Source organism: Scyliorhinus torazame, chromosome 20, assembly GCF_047496885.1.
Source record: "Scyliorhinus torazame isolate Kashiwa2021f chromosome 20, sScyTor2.1, whole genome shotgun sequence".
Lineage (NCBI taxonomy): Eukaryota > Metazoa > Chordata > Chondrichthyes > Carcharhiniformes > Scyliorhinidae > Scyliorhinus > Scyliorhinus torazame.
The window spans coordinates 89938444-89952420 of record NC_092726.1 but is presented as its reverse complement, the minus strand read 5'-3'; positions in this window follow the sequence as shown (position 1 = coordinate 89952420).

Here is a 13977-nt window from a genome sequence, read left to right as displayed (position 1 = left end):
GAAGTGGGCGCAATCAAGCGGGATGCTTGGTCCTGGATGGTTCAGAGGCTGATTACCACACGGCTAAATCGCTGGCTTTGAAAGCAGACCAAGGCAGGCCAGCTGTGCGGTTCAATTCCCGTAACAGCCTCCCCGAACAGGCGCCAGAATGTGGCGATGACGGGCTTTTCACAGTAACTTCATTTGAAGCCTACTTGTGACAATAAGCGATTTTCATTTTTTTCAATTTTCAGAACGTCTTGAGTGTTCTTGCAGATATGGGGTACAGTGTGTCATGTGAAAACACAAAATGGATTCATTAATTTGCTTGAGTAAACGTCCTCTTCTTCAATTAAACATTAGGGAATCTCCTTAATCCAAACAAAATTGCATTCGCCCAAGCTTTTACAATGCCTAATTGCATTTCAACCTAAGATGTTTCTTTCTCCATGACTGCAGCAGTCGCGCACACCCTGGAACACAGGCTTTTGGTTATTGGGCAGAGCTGATTGGATTGGGATGGTTTATTGTCACGTGAACCGGGGCACAGTGACAAGCATTGTTCTGCGTACAGTTCAGACAGATTATTCCGGAAATGAAAAGAAAATACATCGGGTAAACATAAACTACACAATGTAAATACATAGACACTGGCATCGGGTGAAGCATACAGGTGGAGTATTACTCAGTAGAGAAGCGTGCGAATAGATCAGACCAGTCCATAAGAGGTTCGTTTAGGAGTCTGGTAACAGCGGGTAAGAAGCTGTTTTTGAGTCTGTTCGTGCGTGTTCTCAGACTTTTGTACCTCCTGCCAGATGGAAGAGGTTGGAAGAGTGAGTAGACCGGGTGTTAGGGGTATCGGATTCTGCTGCCCACTTTCCCAAGGCAGCGGTAGGTGTAGACAGAGTAAATGGACGGGAGGCGGGTTTGTGTGATGGACTGGATGTGTTCACGACTGTTTATAGTTTATTACGTTGTTAGGCCGAGTAGGTGATATACCAGGCTGTGATGCAGCTAGATAGGATGCTTTCTATGGTGCACCTACTAAAATCGGTAAGAGTCAGTTTGGACATTCCGAATTTTCTTAGTTTCCTGAGGACGTATAGGCGCTACAGTGCTTTCTTGGTCTTAGTGTCAACCAAGGACAAATGATCTGTATGTGCACACCTAATGATTTGAAGCTGTAAACCATCCCCACCACTGCTTCGTTGATGCAGAGAGGGGTGTATAAAATACTTCACCTCCTGAAGTCAATGACCAGCTCTTCAGTTTTCTGACATTGAGGGTGAGATTATTGTCGTTCAACCACACCACTGGGTTCTCTATCTCCGTCCAGTATTCTGTCTCATCGCTGTTTGAGATCCTACCCACTACAGTTGTATGGTCAGCAATCATGTATGGCACTGTTTACGCAGACTCTTTTTACAGCAGGGTGCGGTTCTGATAAACACTGTTTACAGTACGCACTCTTTGCACATACTATTTATAGCAGTGTACGGTTTATATAAACACTGGTTACTGTAGGGCACTGTTTACGTCGACTTTACAGCAGTGTACGGTTTACATACACACTGTTTACTGCAGTACGCTGTTTATATAGACGATGTTTACAACAGTGGTACTGTTCCCATAAACACTGTTTCCTGCAGGTCCAGTTCACATAGACTCTGTTTACAGCAATGTCCGGTTTAAATATTGTTTACTGTAGGGCATTGTTTAAATTGACTCTGTTTACATTAGGCACTGTTTACATAGACTGTTTACAACAGTGTACGGTTTACATTAACACTGTTTACAGCAGGACACTGTTTTCGTAGACTATTTACAGCAGTGTACGGTTTACATAAAGACTGTTAACTATCCGGCACTGTTTATGCAGCCTGTTTACAGCAGGACACTGTTTATATAGTGTGTTTCCAGTGTATACCGTTTATATAAACACTGTTTACTGTAGTGCTATATTTACATAGACTCTGTTTACAGTAATGTACGGTTTACATAAACACATATAACTGTAGGTCACTGTCTACAGAGACTATTTACAGCAGTGTACGGTTTACAATGAGACTGTTTACTGTACGGCACTGTTTCCATAGCCTTCGTTTGCAGAAATGTACGGTTTTAGTATAGTGTTTAATGCAGGACACTATTTAAATAGACTATATAAACTACAGGGCACATGCACAAAGATTGTTTGCAGTAGTGTACGGTTTCCATAAACATTGGTTACTATAGCGCCCTGTTAGGATGACTGTTTAGCGTAGGGCACTGTTTACACAGTCACTGTTTACAGCGGTGTACGATTTACAGAAACACTGTTTACTATAGCGCCCTGTTAGGATGACTGTGTAGCGTAGGGCACTGTTTACATAGTCACTGTTTACAGCAGTGTACGATTTACAGAAACACTGTTTACTGTAGGGCACTGATTACATAGATTCTGTTTACAGAAGTGTATGGTTAACTTTCACCCTCTTTGCTGTAGGACACTGTTTACATAGACTCTGTTACTGTAGGGCACAGGTTAAATTTTGTTTACGTTAGTGCACTGTGTACATAGTCTTTGTTTCCAGCAGTGTACGGTTTACATTAACACGTTTTACTAGAAGTCACAGTTTACAAAGGGTCTGTTCACTTTAATGTAAGGATTACTTTCACTCTGTTTACTGTATGGTGCTGTTTAAATACTGTTTACTGGAGGTAAGTTTTACATAGACTGTTTCCAGTAGTGTAGGGTTTAATTTCTCTGTTTACTGTAAGGCACTGTTTTCACTGACTTTCCTTCCAGCAGTGTACATTTTACATACACACTGACTTCCGGGTCCGGCTATGCAGAGTTAGGTCGCATATTCGGCAGCTCCCGCTTGGAACGGACTTTTGGGCTCTTTTACAGGGCCCCCACGGCATTTGTTTGACATTTCCCGGCGTGGGAAGAAGACTGCAACATTCCCCTGACAGTGTCCCCCAGGAATGTTAAGCCTTTTGACTACCAGACCCGGCAGAAACAGTAAAAGATTTGGCTTGGGCTGCAGCAATAGACAAAGGCCTCTTCCAGCATGCAGGCGGGGGAAGGGCAAGCTTAAAGCTGCAATCTGACTTGACTCTATCAAAGGTGAATCCTAGCAGCAGAGGGAACAACTGTGAAAAGATCTACCAAGGCCATTGAAGAAGCAGGGACGAGGCTTCTGGTGGCGGCCATGGAGGAGTAGGTCGTGCATTTGGCAGCTCCCGTCTGGAACCGACTCTCAGACCTTTTTCAGGAGTTTCCATAGGCTTTTTGTGGCAGACTGGTGTAGCAAACACTGCCAACTTCTATGAAAAGGACCAGAAGTGTAACGGCCAAAGGAGCGGCACTGGAGCAACGGGAGAAGCGAGGGAAAGAAAACAAAATGGCGGCGACCAGGGACAAAGGGGAGCTGCAGGAGTTCATCAAGCACTGATTCGAGGAGCAGCGCGAGGAGATGCGCAAAGAGATGTTGGCGCCTATGCTTTCGGCAATTGAAGGTCATGGGATCTCGCAGAAGGCCCACGAATCTAAGATCCAGGCGGTACAGAAAAGAGTCAGTCAGAACGAGGACGAGCTCGTGGGCCTGGCGGTGAGAGGGGAGCAGAACGAGGCGCTACACAAGAGGTGGGCGGGAAGACTCGAGGACCTGGAGAACAGGTCAAGGAGAAAGAATCTGTGAATCCTGGGTATGCCGGGGCATACGCGAGCACGATGCTCGAGGCGATGATGGGCACGAAGGCCCCTTGGAGGCACTGGAGTTGGACGGGGCACACCGGGTGCTGGTGAAGAAGCCCCAGGCAAATGAGCCACCAAGGGCGATGGTGGTGAGGTTCCACCAGTTCACGGACAGAGAGTGGGTCCTGAGATGGGCCAAGAAGGAGCGGAGCAGTAAATGGGACAATGCAGAGATCCGACTATACCCGGACTGGAGCACGGAGGTTGCAAAGCGGAGAGCGGGTTTCAACCGGGCCAAAGCGGCATTGTACCGGAAAGAAGTGAAATTCAGAATGCTGCAGCCAGCGCGACTGTGGGTCACATGCAAGGGCCAACACTATTACTTGAAAACGCCTGAAGAGGCGTGGACCTTTGTACAAGCCGAAAAGTTGGACTCTAACGGAGGGTTTGTGAGGGTAGGGGGGATGTTTGAGGTTTGATGTTTGATGGTTGTTGTATATAGGGGGTCAATCATGCGCAGGAAATGTTACATGGGCTGGGGGAGAGAGACAAGGCTGCGACAGGAACTGCACCGGAGGGGGTGGAGCGAGCTTTGGAAAGTGCGGGGTTTTTTCCCACGCGCGGGAAGAAAGGCGGGAAGGGGAACAAAGGAATGCATATGGATTGGGAGACTACCACGTGGGGAGGTCAATGGGACGGCGGGGGAAGCTGGGGTCATCAGGCGTCAGCTGACTTATGGGAGTGACATGGGGGGAGCAAAAAAGCTAGACAGGGGTCTAGCGGGGGGGGAGGGGAGGGGGGGGGAAGGGGGAGAAAAAGGGTTGCTGCTGCACTGGACGAAAGGGAATGGGACACAGAAGAGGTAGACGGGACTGGGGTCCCCCCTCTGGGGGACTGGTGGGTGAGGGAGGTGTGGACACGGGTCTGGCCCAGAAAAGGAGATGGCTAGTCGGCGGGGCGTGGGGGGGGGGGGTGGTGAGAGCCCCTCCAATCCGGCTGATAACGTGGAATGTGAGGGGCCTCAATGGGCCGGTGAAGAGGGCTCGAGTGTTCGCGCACTTTAAGGGACTGAAGGCGGACGTGGCCATGCTCCAAGAGACACATCTGAAGGTGGCGGACCAGGTCAGGCTAAGAAAGGGATGGGTAGGACAGGTATTCCACTCAGGAATGGACGCGATGAATATAGGGGTGGCAATATTGGTGGGAAAGCGGGTGTCATTTGAGGCCAAGACTATTGTAGCGGACAATGGAGGGCGATATGTAATGGTGAGCGGTCGGCTGTAAGGGATGATGCAGGATTCATGAAGCGCATGTTGGGGCGCATTCCGGACCTGGAGATAGGAGGCCTGATAATGGGAGGGGACTTCAATACAGTGTTGGATCCAGCACTGGACCGCACCAAATCAAGGACTGGAAAGAGGCCAGCGGCAGCCAAGGTACTTAGGGTTTTTTTTGATCAGATGGGGGGAGTGAACCCATGGCAGTTTGCAAGGCCGCAGGCCAAGGAATTTTCTTTCTTCTCCCATGTACACGAAGCCTACTCCCGGATAGATTTCTTTGTTCTGGGTAGGGCGCTCGTCCCGAGGGTGGAGGGGACGGAGTATTCGGCTATAGCTGTTTCGGACCATGTCCCGCACTGGGTGGAACTGGAGCTGGGAGAGGAGAGGGTCCAACGCCCGTTGTGGCGGCTGGATGTGGGACTGCTGGCGGACGAGGTGGTGTGTGGGAAGGTGAGGGGGTGTATCGACAGGTACTTGGAGGCCAACGACAACGGGGAGGTGCGGGTGGGGGTGGTGTGGGAGGCGTTGAAGGTGGTGATGAGGGGGGAGCTAATTTTCATTCGGGCTCACAGGGAGAAGACAGAGGGTATGGAAAGGGAGAGGTTAGTGGGGGAGATTTTGAGAGTGGACAGGAGATACGCAGAGGCCTCGGAGGAAAGATTACTTGGGGAAAGACGACGGCTCCAGATGGAGTTTGACCTGTTGACCACAGGGAAGGTGGAGGCACAGTGGAGGAAAGGGCAGGGGGCGACCTACCAGTATGTGGAAGAGGCTAGTCGGATGCTGGCACACCAGCTCCGTAAGAGGATGGCAGTGAGGGAAATAGGGGGAGTCAAAGATGGAAGGGGAGCCACAGTTCGGAGTGCGACGAAAATAAACGAGGTATTCCAGGCCTTTTATGAAGAGCTGTACAGATCCCAGCCCCCAGCGGGGGAAGAGGGGATGAGACGATTACTAGATCAGCTGAGATTCCCGAGGGTGGAGGAGCAATAGGTGGCTGGTTTGGGGGCTCCGATTGGGTTGGAGGAGCTGAGCAAGGGTTTGGGGAGCATGCAGGCGGGGAAGGCCCCGGGACCGGACGTATTCCCGGTGGATTTCTACAGGAAGTACGCAGACCTGTTGGCCCCGCTACTGGTGAGGCAAGAGAAGAGGGTACCCTGCCCCCGACAATGTCGGAAGCGACAATTGCGTTGATCTTAAAGCGGGACAAGGACCCACTGCAATTTCAATCGTACAGGCCGATCTCGCTCCTCAATGTGGATGCAAAGTTGCTGGCAAAAGTGCTGGCCACGAGGTTCGAGGACTGTGTCCCGGGGTTAATCCACGAGGACCAGACGGAATTTGTAAAGGGCAGGCAACTAAACACCAATGTGCGGTGGCTCTTAAACGTGATAATGATGCCATCGGAGGAGGGAGAGGCGGAGATAGTGGCAGCTATGGACGCGGAGAAGGCCTTTGACCGAGTAGATTGGGAGTACCTCTAGGAGGTGCTGCGTGGGTTTGGGTTCGGGGTAGGGTTTATCAATTGGGTTAAACTCCTTTACAGAGCCCCGATGGCAAGTGTAGTGACGAACCGGCGGAGGTCGGAGTACTTTCGACTGTACCGAGGGACGAGGCAGGGGTGCCCCCTGTCCCCCCTGTTGTTCGCATTGGCGATCCAACCATTGGCCATGTCATTGTGGGAGTCTAATAAATGGAGGGGGGTGGTCCGAGGAGGAGAAGAGCATCGGGTGTCGCTATATGTGGCTGACCTGTTGCTGTACGTGGCGGATCGAATGGAGGGGATGGTGGAGGTCATGCAGACTCTATGGGAGTTTGGGGAGTTTTCGGGCTATAAGCTCAATGTTGGGAAGAGTGAGCTCTTTGTATTACAGGCGGGGGACCAAGAAAGAGGGATAGGGGACCTACCGCTGAGGAGGGTGGAGGGGAGCTTTCGGTATCTGGGGATCCAGATAGCCAGGAGTTAGGGGACCCTACATAAACTGTATCTGACGAAGTTGGTGGAGCAAATGGAGGAGGATTTCAAAATATGGGACATGTTACCGCTCTCGCTGGCGGGTAGAGTGCAGTCGGTCAAAATGGTGGTCCTTCCGAGGTTTCTGTTTGTGTTTCAGTGCCTTCCCATCGTGATCCCTAAGGCCTTTTTTAAGAGAGTATGCAGGAGTATTATGGGGTTTGTGTGGGTGAAAAAGACCCCGAGGGCAAGGAGAGGGTTCCTGGAACACAGTAGGGACCGAGGAGGGCTGGCGCTGCCAAACCTGGGGAGCTACTACTGGGCAGCAAATGTGGCGATGATCCGCAAGTGGGTTATGGAGGGAGAAGGGGCGGCATGGAAGAGGATGGAGATGGCGCCCTGTAAAGGAACGAGCATGCCGCTCTCGCCGACAAAGTATACAACGAGCCCGGTGGTGGCGGCAACGCTAAGGATCTGGGGCCAGTGGAGACCGCACCGGGGTGCAATGGGAGCATCGGTGTGGTCCCCGATCAGGGGTAACCACCGGTTTGTCCCGGGGAAGATGGACGGAGGGTTCCAGAGCTGGCATCGGGAGGGGATTGGAAGAATGGGGGACCTGTTCATCGATGGGACGTTTGCGAGCCTAGGGGCACTGGAGGAGAGGTTCGAGTGACCCCCCGGGAAATGCCTTTAGATATATGCAGGTGAGGGATTTTGTGAGGCGACAGGTGAGGGAATTCCCGTTGCTCCCGGCACAAGACGTTCAAGATCGGGTGATCTCGGGTGTATGAGTCGGGGAGGGCAAGGTGTCGGAAATACACCAGGAGTTGAAAGAAGAGGGGGAAGCGCTGGTAGAAGAGTTGAAGGGTAAATGGGAGGAGGCGCTGGGGGAGGAGATGGAGGAAGGTCTGTGGGCCGATGCCCTAGGTAGGGTTAATTCCTCCTCCTCGTGTGCCAGGCTCAGCCTGATACAATTTAAGGTGGTCCACAGAGCGCATTTGATGGGGGCGAGATTGAGTAGGTTCTTTGGGGTCGAGGACAGATGTGGAAGGTGCTCAGGGAGCCCGGCGAACCATGTCCATATGTTTTGGTCATACCCGGCACTGGAGGGGTTCTGGAGAGGAGTGGTGGGAGCAATATCTCAGGCGGTGAAAGTCCGGGTCAAGCCAAGCTGGGGGCTAGCAATATTCGGAGTAGTGGACAAACCGGGAGTGCAGGAGGCGAAAGAGGCCGGCATTCTGGCCTTTGCGTCCCCAGTAGCCCGGCGAAGGATCTTGCTAATGTGGAAGGAGGCGAAGCCCCCCAGCGTGGAGGCCTGGATAAATGATATGGCTGTGTTCATAAAGTTGGAGAGGATTAAGTCCGCCTTGAGAGGGTCTGCGCAGGGGTTCTACAGGCGGTGGCAACCGTTCCTAGACAATCTCGCGGAGCGTTAGAGGAAGGTCGGTCAGCAGCAGCAGCACTGGGGGTGGGGGGGGGTGGAGGGGACGTCCGGAGAGGGGGGGGAAGGGGGGGGGGGAGGGGCGACTGCCTAGGTGGGTGTGCATGAGCAAGAGATAACATGAAGGGTTTGGGAAACTGGCACGTACGGGTGAGGGCCAGTGTACAAAGCTGTGTAGATATATCATTTTGCCATGTTTCTATCTTGCTTTGCGCGATGTCTCGTTTTTTTTTTGTTCCGGGGTGGGGTGTGGGGCGGGGGGTGGTATTGTTTGTAAGGGACAAAAAGTGTGTTAAAAAATGTAATGAATATATTTTTTAAAAAAGATTGGGATTGACACAGGACAATGGGACTGGGGCCGGGAAATGGGACTAGTTTGGGATGGAAACGGGGCTATGGGGGAGAGCGGGGCAATGGGATTAGCTTGACATGGATACAGGGCTATGGGGAGATAGCGGCTCAGTGGGATTAGGTTGGGGATTGATACAGGGCTATGGGGAGAGAGCGGGGCAGTGGGATTAGTTTGGGATTGATACAGGGGTATATGGAGTGTGTGGGGAAGTGGGATTAGTTTGGGGATTGATACAGGGCTATGGAGAGAGAGCTGGGTAGTGGGATTAGTTTGGGATTGACACTGGACAATGGGGCGAGAGCCGGGCAATGTGATTAGCTTGGGAATGAAACGGGGCTATGGGGAGAGAGCGGGGCAATGGGATTAGATTGGGGATTGAAACGGGGCTATGGGGAGAGAGCGGGGCATTGGGGTTAGTTTGGTATTGACACTGGACAATGGGGCGAGAGCCGGGCAATGGGTTTAGCTTGGGAATGAAACGGGGCTATGGGGAGAGAGCGGGGCAATGGGATTAGATTGGGGATTGAAACGGGGCTATGGGGAGAGAGCGGGGCAGTGAGATTAGATTGGGGATTGAAACGGGGCTATGGGACGAGAGCGGGGCAATGGGATTAGATTGGGGATTGAAACGGGGCTATGGGGCGAGAGCGGGGCAATGGGATTAGATTGGGGATTGAAACGGGGCTATGGGGCGAGAGCGGGGCAATGGGATTAGATTGGGGATTGAAAAGGGGCTATGGGGAGAGAGCGGCTCCATGGGATTAGTTTGAGGCTTGATACAGGGCTATAGGGAGAGAGCGGTGCAGTGAGATAAGTTTGGGATTGATACAGGGCTATGGGAGAGAGTGGGGCAGTGGGATTAGCTTGGAATTGATACAGGGGTATATGGAGAGTGTCGGGAAGCGGGATTAGTTTCGGGATTGATACAGGACTATGGGGAGAGAGCGGGGCAGTGAGATTAGTTTGGGATTGATACAGGTCTATGGGAGAGAGTGGGTATGTGGGATTAGCTTGGCCTTGATACCGGGGTATATGGAGAGTGTCGGGAAGTGGGATTAGTTTCGGGATTGATACAGGCCTATGGGGATAGAGCGGGGCAGTGAGATTAGTTTGGGATTGATAAAGGGCTATGGGAGAGAGCGGGGCAGTGGGTTTAGCTTGGCATTGATACAGGGGTATATGGTGAGTGTCGGGAAGTGGGATTAGATTGGGATTGATACAGAGCTATGGGGAGAGAGTGGGGCAGTGGGATTAGTTTAGGATTGATACAGGGCTATGGGGAGAGAGTGGGCCAGTGGGATTAATTTGAGGATTGATACAGGCTATGGGGAGAGAGCGGGGCAGTGAGGTTAGTTTGGGGTTGATACAGGGCAATGGGACAAGAGCCGGGCAATGGGATTAGTTTGGGGATTGAAAAGGGGCTATGGGTGGAGAGTGGACAGTGAGATTAGTTTGGAATCGCTATCGGGCTATAGGGAGAAAGTGGGGCATTGAGAATAGTTTGGGCTAGACACAGCGTTATGGGGAGAGAGCGGTGCAGTGGGATTCGTTTTGGGATTGATACAGGGGTATGTGGAGAGGGTGGGGCAGTGGGATTAGTTTGGGAATAGATACAGGGATATGTGGAGAGAGTGCGGCAGTGGGATTAGTTTGGGAATTGATACAGGGATATGTGGAGAGGGTGGGGCAGTGGGATTAGTTTGGGGATTGGTACAAGGCTATGTGGAGAGAGTGCTGCAGTAGGATTAGTTTGGGAATTGATACAGGGCTATGTGGAGAGAGTGGGGCTGTGGGATTAGTTTGGGGATTGGTACAGGGCTATGAGGAGAGAGTGGGGCAGTGGGGTTAGTTTGGGGATTGGTACAGGTCTATGGGGAGAGAGTGGGGCAGTGGGATTAGTTTGGGGATTGACACTGGGCTATGTGGAGACAACGGAGCAGTAGGATTAGTTTGGGGATTGATACAGGGCTATGGGGAGAGCAGGGCAGTGAGATTAGTTTGGGATTGATACAGGGCTATGGGGAGAGAGCGGGGCAGTGGGATACATTTGGGGATTGATACAGGGCTATGGGGAGAGATAGCGGCAGTGAGATTAGTTTGGGGATTGATACAGGGCTGTGGGGAAAGAGCGGGGCAGTGGGATTAGTTTGGGGATTGATACAGGGCTATGGGGAGGGAGTGGGGCAGTGGGATTAGTTTGGGGATTGATACAGGGCTATGGGGAGAGAGTGAGGCAATGGGATTACTTTGGGGATTGACACAGGGCTATGGGGAGAGAGCGGGTCATTGGGATAAGTTTGAGGATTGATACAGAGCTATGGGGAGAGAGCGGGGCAGTGAGATTAGTTTGGTACTGACAGAGGGCTATGTGGAGAGAGTGAGGCAGTGAGATTAAGTTGGGGATTGATGGTGGGTGAGTAGGCAGTGATATTAGTTTGGGGATTGACTCTGGTCTACGGGAAATGTGGGGTAGTGGATTAGTTTCGGGATTGATACAGGGCTATGGGGAGAGTGACAGTGGCATTAGTTTGAGGTTTCGTGCAGGGAAATGGGGAGAGAGCGGGGCAATGGAATTAGTTTGGGGATTGAAACGGGGCTATGGGGAGAGGGCGGGGCAATGGAATTAGTTTGGGGTTGATACAGGGCTTTGGGGAGAGAGCGGGGCAATGGGATTAGTTTGGGGATTGAAACGGGGCTATGGGGAGAGAGCGGGGCAGTGAGATTAGTTTGGAGATATATACAGGCCTACGGGGAGAGAGTGGAGCGGTGGGATTAGTTTGGGAATTGATACAGTGCTATGGGGAGAGAGCGGGGCAATGGAATTAGTTTGGGGATTGATACAGGGCTATGTGGAAAGCGCGGGGCAATGGAATTAGTTTGGGGATTGAAACGGGGCTATGGGGAGTGAGTGGGCAGTGAGATTAGTTTGGGATTGATAGAGGGCTACGGGAGAGAGTGGGGCAGTGGGGTTAGGTCAGTGATTGTTAGAGGGCTATGAGGAGAGTGCGGGGCAGTGGGGTTAGTTTGGGGATTAATACAGGGCTATGGGGAGAGAGCGGGGCAGTGGGATTAGTTTGGGGATTGATACAGGGCTATGGGGAGAGAGTGGGACAGTGGCATTCGTTTGGGGATTGATACAGGACTGTGGGGAGAGAGTGGGACAGTGAGATTAGTTTGTAGATTGATACAGGGCTATGGGGAGAGAGCGGGGCATGAGATTACTTTGGGGATTGACACTTGGCTACTGGGAGGGTGGGATTAGATTGCGGATTGATGCAGGGCTACGGGGAGGGTAGAATTAGTTTGGGGATTGACACCGGGCTATGGGGAGGGTGGGGCAGTGGGATTAGTTTGGGGATTGATACAGGGCAATGAAGAGAGTGTCGCAGTGGGATTAGTTAGAGGTTTGATATAGGGCTATGCGAAGAGAGTGGGGCAGTGGGATTAGTTTGGGGATTGATACAGGGCTATGGGGATAGAGTTAGGCAGTAAGATTAGTTTGGGGATTGATACAGGGCTATGCAGAGCATGGGGCAGTGGGATTAGTTTGAGGATTGATACATGGCTATGGGGAGAGAATGGGGCAGTGGGATTAGCTTGGATATTGATATAGGGCTATGGGCAGGGCACGGGGCAGTGGGATTAGTTTGGGGATTGACACAGGACTATGGGAAGAGCGGCCAGTGGGATTTGTTTGGGGATTGATACAGGGCTATGGGGAGAGAATGGGGCATTGGGATTAGTTTGGGATTGATACAGGGCTACGGAGAAAGAGTGGGGCAGTGAGATTAGTTTGGGATTGGTACTGTCTATGGAGAGTGAGTGGTCAGTGGGATTAGTTTGGGGATTCATTGATGACTATGGGGAGCGGGAGGGGCAATGTGTTTAGTCTGGGGATTGATACAGGGCTATGGAGAGAGAGAGGGGAAATGGGTTTTATTTGGGGATTAATACTGGGCAATGGAGAGAGAGAGGGGCAATAGGTTTAGTTTGGGGATTGATACAGGGCTACGGGGAGAGAGCAGGGCAGTTAGATTAGTTTTGGCATTGACGCAGGGATATGGGGAGATGGGATTAGTTTTGGAATTGACACAGCTATGGGGATATGGATTTTGTTTGGGATTTGACACAGGCCTGTGGAGAGAGTGGGACAGTCACATAAAGTTGGGATTGATAAGGGCGGCACGTGGCACAGTGGTTAGCACTGCAGTCTACGGTGCTGAGCACCTGGGTTCGAATCCCGGGCCTGGGTCACTGTCTCTGTCGAGTTTGTACATTCCCCCGGAGACTGCCTGGGTTTCACCCCCACAACCAAAAGATGTTCTGGGTAGGTGGATTGCCCACGCTAAATTGCCCCTTAAATGGAAAAACAATGATAATTGCGCACTCTAAATTTAAACAACAAAATTGGGGGAATTGATAGAGGGACTTGGGGAGAGAACGGACAGTGGGATTAGATTCGGGTTGGATCGACGGCTATGGAGAGAGTGGGCAGTGGGACTAGTTTGGGGATTGATACAGGGCTATGAGGAGAGAGTGGGCAGTGGGATTAGTTTGGGGATTGGTACAGGTCTATGGGGAGAGAGTGGGGCAGTGGAATTAGTTTGGATATTGATGCAGTGCTATGTGGAGAGAGAGCGGCAGTGGGATTAGTTTGGGAATTGGTACAGTGCTATGTGGAGAGAGTGCGGAAGTGGGATTAGTTTGGGAATTGGTACAGGGCTATGTGGAGAGAGTGGGGAAGCGGGATTAGTTTGGGGATTGGTACAGGGCTATTGGGAGAGAGTGGGGCAGTGGGATTAGTTTGGGGATTGATACAGGGCAATGGGGAGAGAGCGGGGCAGTGGGATTAGTTTGTGGATTGATGCAGGGCAATGGGACAAGAGCCGGGCAATGGGATTAGTTTGGGGATTGAAAAGGAGCTATGGGGAGAGAGAGGACAGTGAGATGAGTTTGGGATTGATGCAGGGCTATGGGAGAGTGTGGGGCAGTGTAAATAGTTCAGTGATTGATACATGGCGAAAGGGGGAACTGACATGAAAATCGCTTATTTTCACAAGTAGGCTTCAATGAAGTTACTGTGAAAAGCCCCTAGTCGCCACATTCCGACGCATGTTCAGGGAGGCTGTTACGGGAGGCTCCCTTGGTCTGCTTTCAAAGCCAGCGATTTAGCACTGTGCTAAACAGCCTCTTAGAGAGTGGGGCAGTGGGATTAGTTTGGGACTGATACATGGCTATGGGGAGAGAGTGGGACAGTGGGATTAGTTCAGTGATTTATACATGGCTATG